General features: G+C 41.7%; 1 pseudogene; it reads left to right on the top strand.

Annotated features, from left to right (window-relative positions):
• The first annotated feature begins 7,599 nt into the window (after positions 1 to 7,599).
• On the top strand, positions 7,600 to 8,096 carry LOC147688928 (ubiquitin-ribosomal protein eS31 fusion protein pseudogene; annotated as a pseudogene).
• Positions 8,097 to 17,033: the final 8,937 nt, after the last annotated feature.

Here is a 17,033-nt window from a genome sequence, read left to right as displayed (position 1 = left end):
GTACAATTTTTACAATCTCTGTGGGGACTATGGAACAAGAATAAGCATACACAAAATATATACAGTCGATCAGATGATTCAGCTGCTGGAGAACCACAAACAAGATGTAAGACCAGTAAACCAAACGAGTGAATGAAGAAGAAAACAAAAGTGCCTGATACAAAGTGCATAGAAAAGCGACAACTAAACCTAAAAAAATATATAAAAATATGCAGGAGATAGACATTTATCTAATAACCACCTGTGTAAACGAAAATAAAGAACAACAAGTGTAAAAGCCTGGTCCATAACCGCGGAGCTCAAACCCAGATCAGTGGCCCACTATCTTTCGAGCTTTTATGCAGCCGTCTGGAAGAAAAGATTTATGGTACTGAGGATGGGCAAATGGCCCTTTTTAAAACATCAGCCAACATGGCGACGCTCAAATGATTACATTAAATATAGTGGCTGCGGTCATCACTCAGAATTAATTGAGCTGGTGGTGTGGGTTTGCCCCGCACTTCTTAACGACAAAAGGAGTTTGTTGTGGTGCGAATGGATCAAACACGGAGTTCGATCATGCCAGCAAGCCATTATAGCAGCATTGAATCTCAACAATATGATGCTTAACGTCAGGTTCATGAAATTTTTCATTAAAACTTGCAAAAAATTTACATCTGCTGGTTTACAAGAACCATCGTGGTAATTTGTACATCTATAAAAAAACGGGATTCCTGTGTTCTTTAATATATCTCGGGGCACTTATCAATGGTGCCTCTGCTTGTTTTACTGAAGGTTAAGGCTAGGTCGTACACCCATCAACAAGGTTATTATGTTTTAACATATTTGTGCTTGTTTCTTGCTCACCTTTTAAATATTTTGTACCACTGCATCCTTTTACTATTTTTTACTTTTTTCTGTTGCATTTAAGATGAACAGTGTTTTCCTACTTGTTTTTTATTCTAATTGTCATGATTTTAAGTAATCAAACAATAAACAATACTTACTGACGTGAAGTAGCAAAACTTCAGTGTCAGATGTCCCCAGCTGGGGAAAAGAAACATCAGTGTTGGTTAAAACAGAATCACCTGTAAGGTACAGAAAGTAGGAAGTTAACATCCAAGGAGCCCTATGTAGAACCGGCCACATTGTGTGGTTTGTTGAGAACTAGAGAAACATAATTATTGTGTTTGCTTCCAGCAAGGGCTGGTTAAAGCACAATTCTGGTACCTTCAATATTATGATAGGAACAGGCCCATTTCTTTTTGTCAACAATATTCTTCTGCACTAGATCACTGATCATTTGAAGCCAGGAAGGAACTGCTGGTACTCCCTGTACTTTGCCTCTGGTAGAACATTTCTGTAGCTTGTTGCTCTCCTCGTCCTCATCTTGAAAGTCGTTCAGTTCCTGTAAGCAGCCAAACATTCACTGATATCAAATAAGCATTTCCTCTGCCACTGTACTAGGACTGTCAAGGTCTGCAAACCACATCTTAACTCCAAACAGGACTTCATAGGGAGTCTGACCCCTAAAGGATCTTCTTGGCAGATTGTTTAAGGCTCTCTTTACCCCATACAGGTGGTGGACCCAACTGCGACCTGGGCCTGAAACTAATACTCTAGCTGTTAAAGACTGCTTTAAGTCATGGTTTTTCCTTTCCAATACTGCTTTTCCCTTGGGATGGTAGGGCTGGGGAATAGTGCACATGCATACCCAATGCACCTATGGTATCCCTGTAATCTTTAGAGGTAAATGTTGGGCCCTGGCCTGTATTGAATGCCTGTATTGAATGCATGCACTGCATATATGCTGATGAGGACTTGCAAATCTTTTGTAACAGTCTGAGCGTCAGCTAATCGCTGTGGCCATACCCATAGAAATTGAGAGCAGGAATCCACTGCTAACAATGTCTCCATCTATCCTTGTGTTAGAACATGTTACTGCAGCTTCAACAGCAGTTTGCACTGTCACCTATGTAGCCTGATCAGCCAAATAATTCCCTGCCATTTGTATTCCTGTACGTTGGTGGCTCAGCACGTGAATAACGTGCTTGTGACAATCTTGATTTAAGGTTTGCCACCAGTCCCCAAAGCATTTTATGCTTGATAGTGTTCCCTGGAGAATCTCTGAATCCATCTTCGCTCCAATAGTGTACATACTCATTATACGACTGGACACTATATTACAATTCACACACTAGAACTGTGGGGAATTCAGAATAAGTATTCTCAAGTTCATGATTTAGATCTTTCAGTTCAGCCAGCTGTTCAGTGCAGTCACCTTGTAAATGTGTGAATGTTTTAAGAAGTTGGAATTCTCCATTCCTCATTTTATTTTTATTGGTATACTTTTCCCACTAGGCAGAACCATCAGTATAAATTAGTACGTGATAATGATCTAGAAGCATTATTTCACTTGGCCAAGGATATTCTTGTTCATATTGTAGGTCTGCTTGTGTTTGTAATGTAGAGTCAAAGACATAATCTACATCTGTTGCTGTAAGTGAGATGGCCCATCTAGGATGTAAGGCTTTTGCGGCAGGACACTGGTTTTTGTCACTGCCTCTAACACTGGAATCAGGGTTACCACATTTATGCGTTTTCCCTGAGCCAATGATCTTTCTTTCACTTCAGCTGTCTGTACTAGAGTCAGTATTTTTTCTGTTGGTGCAAAACACATTTCGGCATTTGTATATAAGTGCAATTTAAATGCAATTGGTACAGTGTCAACATCATAGAATGTGACAAATAAGTTTGTTGTGTTTACACATATGTGTAAGTCTTTTGCAGCTATCATGTCAGCTTGTACTTTACTCAAGATTTTACAAAAAACAGTAGTAGTGCTGGGGATGGGAAGAATACCTAGCAAGTGATTATGCTGTGGGGCTGTGAGAAATTGGACTGCTGCCTGAGTGGGGCATTAACCTTGCTTAATCCACAGGCAAAATCCATGTGAGCGTGAACTACAAACGTCAGTAAATTAACCTGTGCTTAACCCTCTGGTAGGTTGGACAAAAGCAGTCAGGCTTAACTTAGAAGCAAGGTGTAAAGTATCTATGCAGCACACAAACAGTAATAGAGTGAAAATACAACACGAGTAAAAATCCCACACCAATTTAAAAAAACAGAGTAATTTTTTTTACACCAAAATGACAGAAATCCAATCAGTTCAACCGGAGTAATCAATTTTTAAAGTTTAATGTAAATATTAGTACCTAAAGGAACGAAGCACCAATCTCAGATATCTAGTCATGGGACACCAGATCAAAGTAAAAAGATATGGCTGATCACGATGGAGTGCGAGTAGGATACAAGAAGTGGATTGGGCCCGGTCAGAGCTTACCTTCAGATTGTCTTACAGTTCATATATCAGTAAGAAAGTGCATTTAGACAACATAAACTTTGCATGACTGAGTATGTGCACACCATCAGGATTTATTGACCTTAGTCCTGGCTAGCTTACAGTGCACCATCTGTAACCATAAACCTTACAAAATACTGGATGATGTGCAGTCTCATAACATGACAACCCTGATTTCCCAAGTAAATTGTGCAAACAGATCTAAACCTTTTGTTAGTAACTCAGGCATGCACAGAGGAAGCACACAAAATATAGAATTGTCACTTCAAACATTTATTTAGGCAGTAATATTCTTGTGGAAAATGTGTGCCACAATTATTAATAAAAGGAAGCAAAAGAGAGTAATCATCATTTCAAGAATGGTGAAGAAATAAAAGTTCATACATTGTGCTGTTACATTGATTAAATGAATACATATAATTATATCTGGTGTCCTATGTGTGTGTGTGAAGTCTGGATGAATCCGTTCATAAAACGGTTTAACCGCTAGTCCGTAATCTGGTATGTATGATCAGGCTAAATTCAGGAAACCTAAAAGTGATTGTAGCCTATTTATAGAAAAAGTGCACACTTCTCTAAAAAATGTGTTGCTAAGCTTTTGCTTCATTTTACAACTCATATCCCAAGAACAGGACACTAAGATAGTCAAATTTTGATTTTTTTAATTTGAATTTGTTGCACAAGTGAGTGAATCCCTGAATTATGTGATTTACTGTGGCAAAGTGTAATGCTTGGGAAACAACCTTTACAATGCGGGCTAAGCCATGCATGCAGTTTCCCCGCAAATGCAACCGCGCTTGCCTTAACCACACATAGGTCTTAACCATGCATATGTGTGGTTAAGTTATATGAGCGATCTAGATGCTGGGATGGGTGAGCCCAGGAACAGTAAGGATCAGGACAGGATGCAGTGAGCTAAGTGGGTATGGGGCCAGGTTGTGGGGGGATAGTTTTTAAGGGTTGGGCAGTTTGGGGTTTTAGGGCTGGGAGTCAGGGATGTTTTCAGGGCTTGGGGCAGGGAACATTTCAGGACTTGGGGGATCAGTGTAGTTTATAGAGCTCAGGGGGGTCTGGGTAGCTTTTAGGGCTTGGGGGTATTGTGGTGCTTTTTTAAGGTTCTGGGGATTGAGTCCTTTTTAGGGCTTTAGGGGAGTCAGGTTAGTTTTTAGGCCATTAAAAGGTCCCGTATGCTAATCGAAACATACATTGAGGAGGTATACTTGCTGCAATCTTCACTAGAGAAGTTGTTAATTTTGAGCTTACATGTGCTACTACTGCATTCCCCAATGATATTTCAGAAGCAGCTACAATTTATATGCTTGACCGCTTCTGCAATTGCTACCCATCTCCTATCGGCATCTTATATTTTTTGTGTCAATAGCTATCTTTTTCTCCTCCTACTAAGACTGTTTATTATTTTATTTCCTTCCTTTGAATAAAAGATAAATTGATGTCTTGATAGTTTGATCATCAGTGGAGTGGTGTGGCTCACTGGTTAGAGGCGGCAGACCCAGGAGCAGAGGACGGCCCGGGACCCGGGTTCAATTCCCGACGCGGCAGGGTCGTGGACTCAATAATTCCCACCTCGGTGCCTACTCTAACCAGGGATCACACTCTGCAACTCTGGGCATTAGCTAGCTTCATCTCCACCACGGCCCCCCACAAACGCCGGGGATGCCTGGTTTCACCTGGGAGATACCCAGTAGGGACCATCTCACAGGGAAAGCCAGGACGGGTTCCCCAGCGGTCTATGGCGCTGAGATACTCCTTCGGGAGTCGATTCTAGCGCGTTAGAAACCCGCAATTAATTAATTAATTAACCTATTGAGAGTATAACCCTTATTTAAAGTCTTACCCTGCATGACGGATTTATGACAGGCATTCTCTGACATTGTTGATTTGCCCCTTACACATTTATGCATTTCTTTTGTAAAAGAATCTGCTGAAAACCAACCTCATGCAGGAATTGTCTCTACTGCTCTTCTTAGATTGCTAATTAAGTATAGTTTATTTTCTGAATTCCATGACACCCTACCAACAGTAGCCTTTAACTGTACCTGCTCCTCCTCTTCAATTTGTCAATGACAAATAGCTTCAAGTTTACCTTCAATGGAGAAAGATAGAATACTAAGATCACTCCACTTATTATTAATTATTGAACCATTGGACATTCTATGGGTTGGATGAGCAGGGATGTCAGCCTCTATTCTACCATACACAATGATGACAACTAACACCCTACATGATTGCAGCAGTGGAGAACCTCTCTTGTTTACTCTGGACCACAATGGGAAGCACACTCTTGGACTATTCAAGTCTTCCTCTTTTATCATAGGTAAAAGTCTTATAGTATGATTGGAGAAAGTGGCATTGAGGCCACCAAATGCAATTATATTACTTGTCTGTACCTTATAGGCAATTGATTTAATAAAATAGAAACTATCTTTTAAGAGTGAGTCAGTCTCTTTACCAGGTGATATATACATGTCTTATCTTATGTGAATTCATAACACACTTAGCTAACCAGAGGCTTCCGAGCGCTGCATGAATCAATTGTGCATCCATCATCTAAAACTAGCGCCCAGCTAACTGGCCAAGTTTTAACCATTTTTCTAAACTTAGCCTCATTAGGTTTTCTTCTTTAGGTATTGAATTCCATAACTTGCGGGTCAGATAGGAAAATAAAATGCCACCCCATCTGGATCTGTAGATTCATGGCAAATGCAGGAGACCTACCTTTGAGGATCTTAAACTTTTGTTGGGGACATAAGCTAATAAGAGAGCACTGATCAGATGGGGGTCCTCTATGGTTCATACCCTTATGGGCCATGCAGAGAGCCTTGTTTTATATCCATTTCTCCACTGGGAGCCAGTGCCTGGGAAGACAAGGCATTGTTCACAGAAGAGTGTTTGGATAACTTGTAAATGTTCCTTTCCACAGCATTTTAAACCACTTGGAGTATCTTGATAACCGATTTTGGAGATCCCATATATAAGGAGGTATCATAGTCTAGGTGGGAGAGAATGAGCACCAGGAACTTAATTCTCCTTAATTGTAAAGGAAGAAGGACCAGGATTTTTTTGTAGGCTTCTCAACATGGCAAAGCATGATATAGTCAGTTTTTTGGCTAGGGCTTACATTTTTAAAGATCTCTCCAACAACATCACCAGGCTTTTTATAGGGGAGGAGGGAATAGGAGCAGGTCCATAGCTAACCTAACCTAACATTATATGTGGGGTAAAGTTGTTATCAGCTTGGTTTTGTCTTCATTTAGTTTGAGGGAGGAATTTGCCATTCACAATGCCACTTTCTCATTTCTCTTGTTCGCCAACATTAGCTGGGGAATGGGATAATATTTCCCTTTGTTATTACAAAAGAGTATACAAGGAGGTATCTTTGAAGGATGATCGAACACTTTAAAAGACTGTGACAAAGTAGTGCTCAACAATGTGGCTATGCTACCACTAGTATGCCCTTTTCTAGACTTCTTTTCAGGGGCTGCTAATAACAAAGTAGTCTTTTACCTCAAGTGTTTCAGTTACCCATCTCTCTTGTATACATTTTATGTTTAGGTTCATTAGGCCAATATTCAGAATTTTCTCAACACTTTGGATCAGCTTGCTTCCAGGTCAAAATATTAATCAGATTGTTAAACAGATTGGCTCAATGGGGTTGGCCTACAACCGTTATATTTTGGGGCTCCTGCCAACCACTGCAACTGCAGCAAATCATCATCACTTGGCTCAGGAATTAAATTCTTCTTTACAAGGAATACCCTTCTACTCCCTGCGTTATTTGTATTAGGTATGAGCATCAATCATCCCTAGGGATTTAACAGCACTAGAAAGCATTGTTCTGGTATGATAGTGTGCAATGACCCGGTAAACTGGGAGGAGGGAACCAAGGTGCCGGCTATGAGTATCGTTGTTTACCACCTTGGGAAAAGTGTTGTTCTAAGCTTCTTTCTGAATGGCAAATAATCAGCTCTGTAGCGAAGGTCTAGGGGGAGTTTGTTACAGTGAACGGCTGCCAGCTTAGAGAAGGGTCAACCTCCTACTCTGGTTTTCTTGATATGTCTAATTTTGGCCAAAGTGAGGTTGCAAGACCTCAGTTGTCATGTGGGAGTGTAGAAATAAATGTTGTCCCGTAGAATTCGAGGGCTGAGCTTGTGCAGTGCTCTATGTGCAACCTGCGTCGGCCTCCGGAAAACCCTGTAGCGTGCAAAGGAGGTCCTTTTCTCGCCATATGCCATTGGGAGGAGGTGGAGCCGCCGCCATGCAGATCTTCATAAAGACCCTGACGGGCAAAAGCATCACCCTAGAGGTTGGACCTTCTGACACAACCGAAAATGTGCAGGCTAAAATTCAGGATAAGGAAGAAATTCCTCCTGATCAGCAGTGACTGATTTTTGCTGGCGAACAGCTGGAAGACGGATGCACTTTGTCTGATTACAACATTCAAAAGTAATCTACTCTTCATGTTGTACTAAGACTTCATGGTGGTGCAAAGAAAAGAAATAAGAAGTCTTACACCACTCACAAAAAAAACAAGCATAAGAGAAAGAAGGTTAAACTTGCTGTGCTTAAATATTACAAGTTTGACGAGAATGGAAAGATTCACCATCTGGGCCATCTGAGCCGCCAGTGTCTATCTGAAGAGTGTGGTGCTGGAGTTTTCATGCCCTGCCACTTGGATAGGCATTACTGTGGCAAGTGTTATCTGACCTACTGTTTCAATTAACCAGAAGACAAGTAAATGTATGTGTAGTGCTCTATGTGCATAGCACATGAGTTTGAACGCGGCTCTCTGGTGCACTGGCAGCCAGCTCATTCTCTCCCTCACCAAAGACCCCACCACTGCCAAACTCAACTTCCAGAAAGCAATGCAGGACGTTGCAGTCTGGATATCCAAATGCTGCCTAAAACTCAACACTGAGAAAACAGAAGTCCTTGTTCTTGAAATCAACCCTTCAGCATGGGATAACACCTGGTGGCCTACCACCCATGGAAGCCCACCGACCCCCTTGGACCACACCAGAAACCTCGGCATCGTACTCGACTCATCACTCACCATGACCCGACAGGTCAACGGAGTCACCTTCAGCTGTTTCACGATCTCTGCATCCTCCGCAAAACCTTCAAATGGATCCCCCTGAGTCAAGGAAGATGGTCACCCATGCACTCATCACCAGCAGATTGGACTATGGAAACTCACTCTACACTGGCACAACAAATCCCTACTCAGCAAACTCTAGACGGTTCAGAACACCGCCGCCAGACTCGTCCTGGGCATCCGCCAGCACGAACATATTAGCCAACATCTACGAAGGCTCCACTGGCTCCCTGTAGGGAAAAGAGTCACCTTCAAAATCCTCATCCATGCCTACAAATGCCTACATAACACCGGATCCAAATACCTCAAAGACAGAATAAACTTCCACGTGCCCAAAGAAACCTCAGATCCTCTAACCTCGCTCTAGCCAAAACCCTGCGCATCCACAGAGCCAGGGCAGGTGGAAGATCCTTCTCCCACATTGCAAGACCTGGAACAAGCTCCCAGCAGACTTCAGACATGCCCCCTCGAAGAGCACTTTCAGGAAGACTCTCAAGACCTTACTCTTTAGCTACACAGATTCCCCAGCGCCTTGAGACCCCCAGAGGTGAGTAGTGCACTTACAATCCCCCTAATTGATTGATTGATTGATTGATTCCTTATACAATCTCCACATGTGTTCTAGTGCTTTACATTTTCTTTTTAATAGATTAAGTTATGGTGAATACCATTTTTCTGAAGGTATTTTCCTGTTCGGTTTGTTTATTAGTCTGGGTCAAACAGGTCCCATGCATAGAGTGATTTCAGAGTGTAGAAGTCCAGCCTCTGCCTGCATGGAAGGTGTCCTTAAAATGCTTTGGCCATTTAGGGGGAAATGAGAGGTGAGCGAGTCTGCGGTGATGAGCTTCCACACCCATTTTATTGCTGAAGAGGGTGCAGTCAGAAAGTTTAGTTAGTGGGCAACCCCCTTTCCAAGAAACTACAGTTAACTGTGCATTGCGCACCAGCTCCTCATGTGAGATTATGTCATTATCTAAGAGGGTGTAAATCTATTCCTATCATTGTAGTTATTTACCGTTGACCTACAAGATCTTGGAAGGCATGATATTATATGAACCTCTTTTGAAATAAAACATTCACAATTTTTCATTATTAGATTGACAAATATGAGCGAATAGAAGGTAACCCTTGACTTTTTCCAACCCAAAATTAAAAAATATTCTTCCAGTTTTATGTCAGTACTCTTAATCATATTCAACTGTTGTATTTGAGCCAGAAAATACAACAAAGAAGATCTATTTAAAACAAAATCATCATCCAATAGCACAAAGTCAAGAGTCTTCAAAACTTTATTAGTGGAGGACATAAACAAAGGACACGGACATTATTAACATTGGTGAATTATTTGTTAACCCGACTGGCATCATTTTGTACAGATGTTTAATGCATAATGCAAAATTTTAATGTGAGTTACCGTTAATAAAACACGGGCTGATCAGCCCAATGTTAATAATGTTAATAATGTCCGTGTCCTTTGTTTATGTCCTCCACTAATAAAGTTTAGTGAGAGTTTAGAAACCCCCTCACAGTCCCATCTCTACCTTTACCCTGCCGATGGATAAAACGACTAGGAACACACCCATCATGGTATCCGGGGGCAGAGTCAGCACAAGCAGCGGTTAACTTTACACGTGTGGGTAAGTTTGGCGTCTTCCGATCTGACCAGTCACGGCTCTTTTTTAAATAGAAGGAGTTTTGCACGGAGCCATTAAGCTCTCTACTTTGACTTTTTTTACCCCTTTTTTCTTCTTTTTTTCAGCTTTAAACCATAACGGTAGCATTTACCCCGTTGAGGCAATACGTACTCTCAAAAAAAGGTATGTAGAGCGGAAACAAATGTATTTTTTCGAGGGTCTGTCTGACCACGTATTCCGTGTGAGATTATTCATATTCTAGCCTTAACAGATAGTCACTCTAGTTCCCATTCACTTTGGTGCTAGTTCCCAATAACCCGCCTTTTGAAATGACATCTCCATTTGTAGGGATGGTGATAACCGTATGCTTGTCAGTACATTAACAACATAATGAGAACGACCATTTTTTTAAAATAAAATCCAGAAATTGGTCAATGTTGTTTTCTACAAATTAGCCTCGTGGCACTAGACAGCGAGTATTATCCTTAACTCCAAAGGCAGTACACAGTTGATCTTTTGACCAATAGATTGCCACTGTTTTCAAAGTATTTGTGTACCAATAACAACAGCCATAACACCACTATATGACAACCACTTTGGTTAATGTCTTGTGATTCTGTCGAGATTTCTCAGTAGACTTAGGCAAAACAGGATGTCCTCTGCCAAACCATTTTTCTGAAATATGAGCTTAAGATAAGCTTTAAATCCACAAAAAGAATTTTTTTGTATCATATGAATTTGTGCTGATATGTATTTGAATAAGCTTTTCTGCATATACTTGCTTGTTTTTTCCTCTTTTTTCTTTACCTACAGATTTGAGAGCAATTAACTCAGTGTTCACAATACGACACTGCCAATTACTTCACAATTAGTGTTTGTCCTGACGAAGGCTCCATAGACCCGGCTGGGCACTAAGGAGCTGAAACATGTCGACGCTATTCATAAAGTGGTATAGTGAGATCCAGTAACTTGTTCCCAAACCTATACCCACCACTTTTTTAAGGACAGACTTAACCTTTCAATAAAGTCCTCTTCAGGGTAAGTTTTGTTTTTTAACAACATTTTCCCTTATATTTTATTTTTTCTTCTCTGGACACTGCTGCCAGAATCTGAGGTTGCCTCTTGGTGAGGCTGGCATACAGCACAAAACTGGACATCCGATGATAATGCTACAACGCTAATGTGGGGCGGAGTACAGTAATATACCGCATTCTAACAACATAGCGTTTATGAGGGTGATCCATGCTAACCAAAAGGTCCAGCTGTTACAAGTGTCCATTCCACCACTTGATTACCTAAATATTAAAAATGGGGAAATGAATGGACGATAAACAATTCCTCCTCCCTCCTCAGTTGATTATTTACTAAAGAAAATCAACCATGATGGAGGAGAAATGGGAGTCTATAGTTAGAGCTTGTCAGCTTAAAGATTCTCAAGGCTGTTGAAAGGCAGTGCAGTCAGTTCTATCTCCCTCGATCCCCCAAAATATAGTTACGGTTCATATTATGGCAGAGGCCTGGTTGGCTCATTTTTCTAGGATGTATGCTAATGGCAACAGGGCTGTTGATGAAGGGCCATTGACTGAAGTCTTTTGCCTAAACCCTGAATTTAGTGAGGAGGAGGTTTTACGGTAGTTGTTGACAGGCAGTGAAAGTAGGTACCGGGTACGGACAGGGTCCCTCTTGATATATTCAGAGAAAACAAGGGGTTTTGGACCCCTGTCCTCAACTGCGCTTTTATCTCTGTGTGCTGTTTGGGCGTACCTTCATCGTTGCACACCTCTATCATCATCTCCATTTTCAAAAGGGAAATGCCCACGATGTAAAGTGTTACCACCCGATCTCACTCCTAGACTCTACAGCAAAAATCATTGGGAAAGTAGTCTTGGATCGCCTCCTTGTCTAGATAAATAAAAACAACATTCTATCTCAAACTAAGTAATTGTTTAGAAAGGGACTTGGGACAATTGAACTGTGCCTCAATCTCCATTATTATTATGGAAAAATATACATTTGCAAAGGATGCCGATCAGTCGAGCGATTTTGATTGTGTATGCAGATCCAAGTTGTGGTCCATTTTAGAGATGATGGGTGTCGATGGGGATTTAGTCTCAATCCTGAGACTTTTACATAATGATCTCACCACATCTGTAAGATTTGGTAATGCTAGTGAACGCACTGAACAGTTTAGATTTGAGCATGGGGTTCGTCAGGGATTCGTCCTTGTTCCGATTCTCTTTTTGCTCTAAACAAATGATCTGGAAAGAGTATTGGTATCTGTCGGGTCTATGTGCCCTATGTTGAGCAAAACGTGCCTGGCTTCTATTCGCAGATCATGCAGTTCTTCTGGCAAAGACGGCCAATGGCCTCAAGAGTTTAATTTCCAGCTATGTTAGATTTATAAGAGGTCTGGACCTGGAGACAAACCTGAATAAAACATTCACAATGGTTTGCGGTCCCAGAAATACCAAAAAATTTACCCTAAATATTGATGGCAAGAAATTAGATAGGGTAAGCGTATGTTCTTACCTGGGTATGGACTTCGCTGAGAGCTGTTCCTGGTCCCTCTGCATCAGCAACGGGATTATTGGATACACTCGAGCTGTAGGCACTACCTTTTTGCTCACCACAACCATTAGTAAAAAGCCTATTGCCCCATTTATGGACCTATACAACAGAAAACGTCTGCCAATTTTAACTTATTGAAGGGGTATTTGGGGATACAAGGACATGGGTGTCATGCAGTTGGAGCACCAGGAGCTAGGCATGGAGTACCTGCAGGATACCATGAATGCTGCGGCTTTGATTTGATGGTATTCATTATGGTCAAATAAGGAAGCTGACCTTAACTGGGCAGTTATTCGAGATTGACTGTCTTGAGAGCGCCGACTGGCCATCCCATGGCTAAAATATATCATGTATTGATTTTCGGCCCTTGGCTGTCCATATTTGTATGAGCACCAGGAGATTATCTTGAAAAAGGATAAACATTGGGTACAGGATAGCTATGTCAAGCACAGACAGGCTTCTAGAGAACTAATGAAAGTGGCCAAACCCACGGTTAGGGATCATTTTATCATTCTGACCGTGCCAACGATTGCCCCTTATTTATTATATGTTAACAATGTGTACAAGAGAACCTTACTGGCAATGTTCTTTTCTTTGTTATGGGCCAATATTCCTCAGCCACCATTGGTACTTGCCCATGTATGTGTATTCTAGTCAAACCTTACAGTATTTTGTATTCTTTTGTCGATACTGTATGTCGTTCACAAGCAGGTTTCTATTACCATTGCTGCGCAGAGAAAGTCTCTAAGGTTTAGGCTGCTCACTTCTTCTTTAACAACTATACGTTCAAGATACAGTCACTTGGTAGCTAGTTTTTTCAAGTGCACTTTAGCTCTAAGAAGGAGGTTTTACATTTTTATTGTACAGAGAGCTACATGTTTTATGGATTGTTGGATCTTTAGTATGATATAATTTCTGAATTATTGTACTTTATCTTTCTTATAGCGTTTATTAGGAGTTGCAAACCTATTTGAACAACGCATTGTTATCTTTTTTTGTATGTAGTAATTTTTGAATTTTATTGTTGATGTTTTTAGCATTCTCATTTGTTTCTTTTCACTTATTTCTTTTTGTGTATCTTTTATGATCTACTTTTGGCTGATCGAATAAAGATTAAGACAAAGACTCTTCTTTACCCTCTTTTATTTATCCTTCTCAACTTCCTTTTTACGTTTCTTCCTTATCTTTTTTCCTACCAGGCTTCTGATTACCTTCCTGTATGATTGGGGCCGTATTTTTCCCTTTGTCTTGTCTTCTGAAAATTAGATACACTACGATGCTTTTCCCCAGTTCAGGAGCTTGAGTAGGGGGTTCCTCCCCTTTATTAGCAGGCTCTGAGATGGCTTGATCTTCTTCTATAAAGAGCTTTTAGATGGCTTAAATCTATTCATAAACCATGTTATTTACCCTTCCCCCTAAAACTTAATCGAATATATATATATATATATATATATATATATATATATATTTTTTTTTTTTTTTTTCGAGAGAATTGTCCTGATTTGAAGTTTCTTTGCCATCATGTTTTCTCAGTAGCACTCAAAAAGTATGCAGTCAGATGTAAAAGATACCAGGTGAGGGTATCCCGCAACCTGGAGAGCTTGCTACTATTGTGTGGTACTAATGCCACACCCCCTTGTTATGGCATAACTTTTGTCTCTTATAGATGCTGCTAAACATCCTCTAAGTCCGGTCGAGAGCCACATATGACCAGGGAGGGGCACAAGAATGCCTATGGTCCCACCTATGATTCCCCGAAAGCCAAGAGAGGGCCTACAGCCCTGAGGAAGAACTAAGCTGGTTGACCAGCAGTGCATATGTGGTAGAAGTTCAATGCTGGTAGCTAGCCACAGTTAGAGGAACATTAAATTATAGGAGGTGGCTAGTAAATGTGGTGAAACAGCAAGTCAATTAAACAGTCACACAAGTCGCACCCCAACCTAGCAGGGCCGCTTCCATGTGGCAATTCTTGGCACTGTGCTAGCAGAACCTCTGCACTTCTTAGTGTGGCAGGCAGGGCAATCCATGAAGCCAGGCAGCTCCCAAACTGCTGAAGCACCTCCAATTACCCCATGGCAGATGGGAGAGAGATCTCCCATGGCATCTCCTGCTCGCTCTGTCACTTGCTCCACCTGAGAGCAGTGTGGAGCGTCAGCATCATCACCTTACTTTCTCTTTTCTGGCAGTCGAAAATGTCCAGCAGGACGAAGCTTGAGGCATAGCCAACAAGGGCTCACAATGTCCGATAACCCTTCAGTGAAGGACCGCCAAACAGGATTTGTTACTGCAGAGGAAAAGTAGCAGAAGCTGCCATGGTGATGGGGAATGCACCTTGGGCAGATTGACACTTGGCCCTGGTCTCTTTTCGGTTCTTAGAGCACTATTTAGCCAAAACGTTTATAAAACCCAAGTTTTGGATTTTGGCCATCTGGAAATTTTTAACACCACCTCCAAGGGTCCAGGTCTGGAGAGGCACCACTTGAGGGGTTAGGATTCACTCATGCATGTTCAAGATGGTTGGCACCCATCCAGTCCGAGATGCTCTGATCAGGAGGCCAGCCAACTACCAATTGGAGTCACTTTGGTAGTCCTGGGTACACGCAGTGGAACAGGGTTCAAGCAGAAGGTCAGGCCTCTGAGGGCTAAAGGCAGGCTTCAATAAGGAGAGCAGTCCTTCCAAGTACAGCAAAACAGTCCTCTGGAGTACAGAACAGGACATAGCAGTAGGCATTCCTAGAGTCCTTCTACTCATACAGAAAGTGAACTAAAGAGTAAGTCTGAGGGTCCTATTGTCATACTTATTGCCTTCTTTGAAGCAGGATAAGTTTCTGGAGAGTTCACTTTGAAGTGCTTGGAGTTTTCTGCCTCCCCAGCCCTGGTTCAAGGCCGGCTGAATGAACACGTAAGGGGTAGCACGCCCTTAATGTGAAGGTAGGGAAGAGACTATTGATTTGCTAGTGGGGCTGTGCCCAGCTCCGACCTTATCCTGCCGGTGATGGCCCATCTGGGACATTTAATCCCTCTATGGTGTGGCTGTATGGGAGTAATAAGCAACGTCCAACTGCCTACTAAACCCAGTCATTTGACCAAGAAACAGGCTATGAGCACTAAATAGTTAGGGATACCTTGTGCCTACCTAAGAGGTGGTCCGTATGTAAATAACAATATGAGTTTAAAGCTTGGCAAGGGGTTATTTTGCCAAGTCAAGGTGGCAGAGAGCTGGGGGAGGAATGGCTCCAGAAGGGTCCCATGTTCAGGATAACCAGTATTCCAAATACCTCCTTTTCAGGGACCTGCCTTCTGGCAATATCCAATGTTTCCACAAGGCCCACCTCAATTCTTCCCCAAAGGCCACAACCCATCTTTTTCAGACAGAGTTTGGGGCAGAGGAAGAGGTCGCAGAAGAGGGAACCAAAAAAGAGTTCAAAAGCAAGAACCTCCACAATACTCAGTGGAGACCCAGAACCAACCCAGGAAGAGAAATTAATTGTCAATCTGTCCCCGAGAGAACTCACTGAGACAGAAACTAGGGTCCTGAGTATGGGTCTTGGTATTGTACCTACACCCAAAATGAACAAGTTCCATGACAATTGTGAACTCCACAATTGGTTTCAAAACATATGCCTAAAAGCGTTCTTTCATGACAAACCTTTACCCTGTAACTACAACACTTGCCTTCATAACCCTTCAACTTTCACTCCTAACAGCAGTATGGTACCTAATGAGATCCTTACATTCAAACAAGGTGTACTAAAAGATGTTTCAGGAGGAATGACCTCTAGCCCCTTCTACAAACTTTCCTCACTGGAATTTGCGGCTGTTAACTCCATAGCTAATGACTCAACCATTACCATAAAACAAGCTGACAAAGGAGAGGCAACAGTGATCATCTTCACTGAATGTAAACGGCAACTGGCGAACCGCCAATATTACACTCCAACAACCATCAATCCCACTGCTCGCCTGACCACGACTATCATAGCAATGGTCTTCACAGCAGAAAACCATGGGTGGGTAAGCAAAAAAGAAGAGTTTCTTGTTAAAAAAGAAACAAAAGTGCCCAATTTTTACATCCTTCCCAAAATCCATAAGGGCATCAGTGAAATTGGTGTACTGGTCACAACAGATGTAGAAGCCCTCTACACCAATATTCCTCAAAGAGCCACTTTGGATGTGATAGAGGATGCCCTGAGCAATGACAATTGGGATTTGCTTACCCTGATACCCTTCATTTTTTAATGTGCCCCCTCTGAGCTGACGTAAAATGTCTTTGAATCAAAAAATCAGTTGCACGTTCGCTCTGAGCGTAGCTTGACTGTACATGGCGGCATTTGAAAAAAGACTGATCTTTTATGAGTCCAACCCCTATAAACCAACT

Source organism: Lissotriton vulgaris, chromosome 10 (genome assembly GCF_964263255.1).
Source record: "Lissotriton vulgaris chromosome 10, aLisVul1.2, whole genome shotgun sequence".
Taxonomy (NCBI): domain Eukaryota; kingdom Metazoa; phylum Chordata; class Amphibia; order Caudata; family Salamandridae; genus Lissotriton; species Lissotriton vulgaris.
The sequence above is the reverse complement of the archived record's forward strand: the minus strand, read 5'-3'. Positions and strand labels throughout refer to the sequence as shown.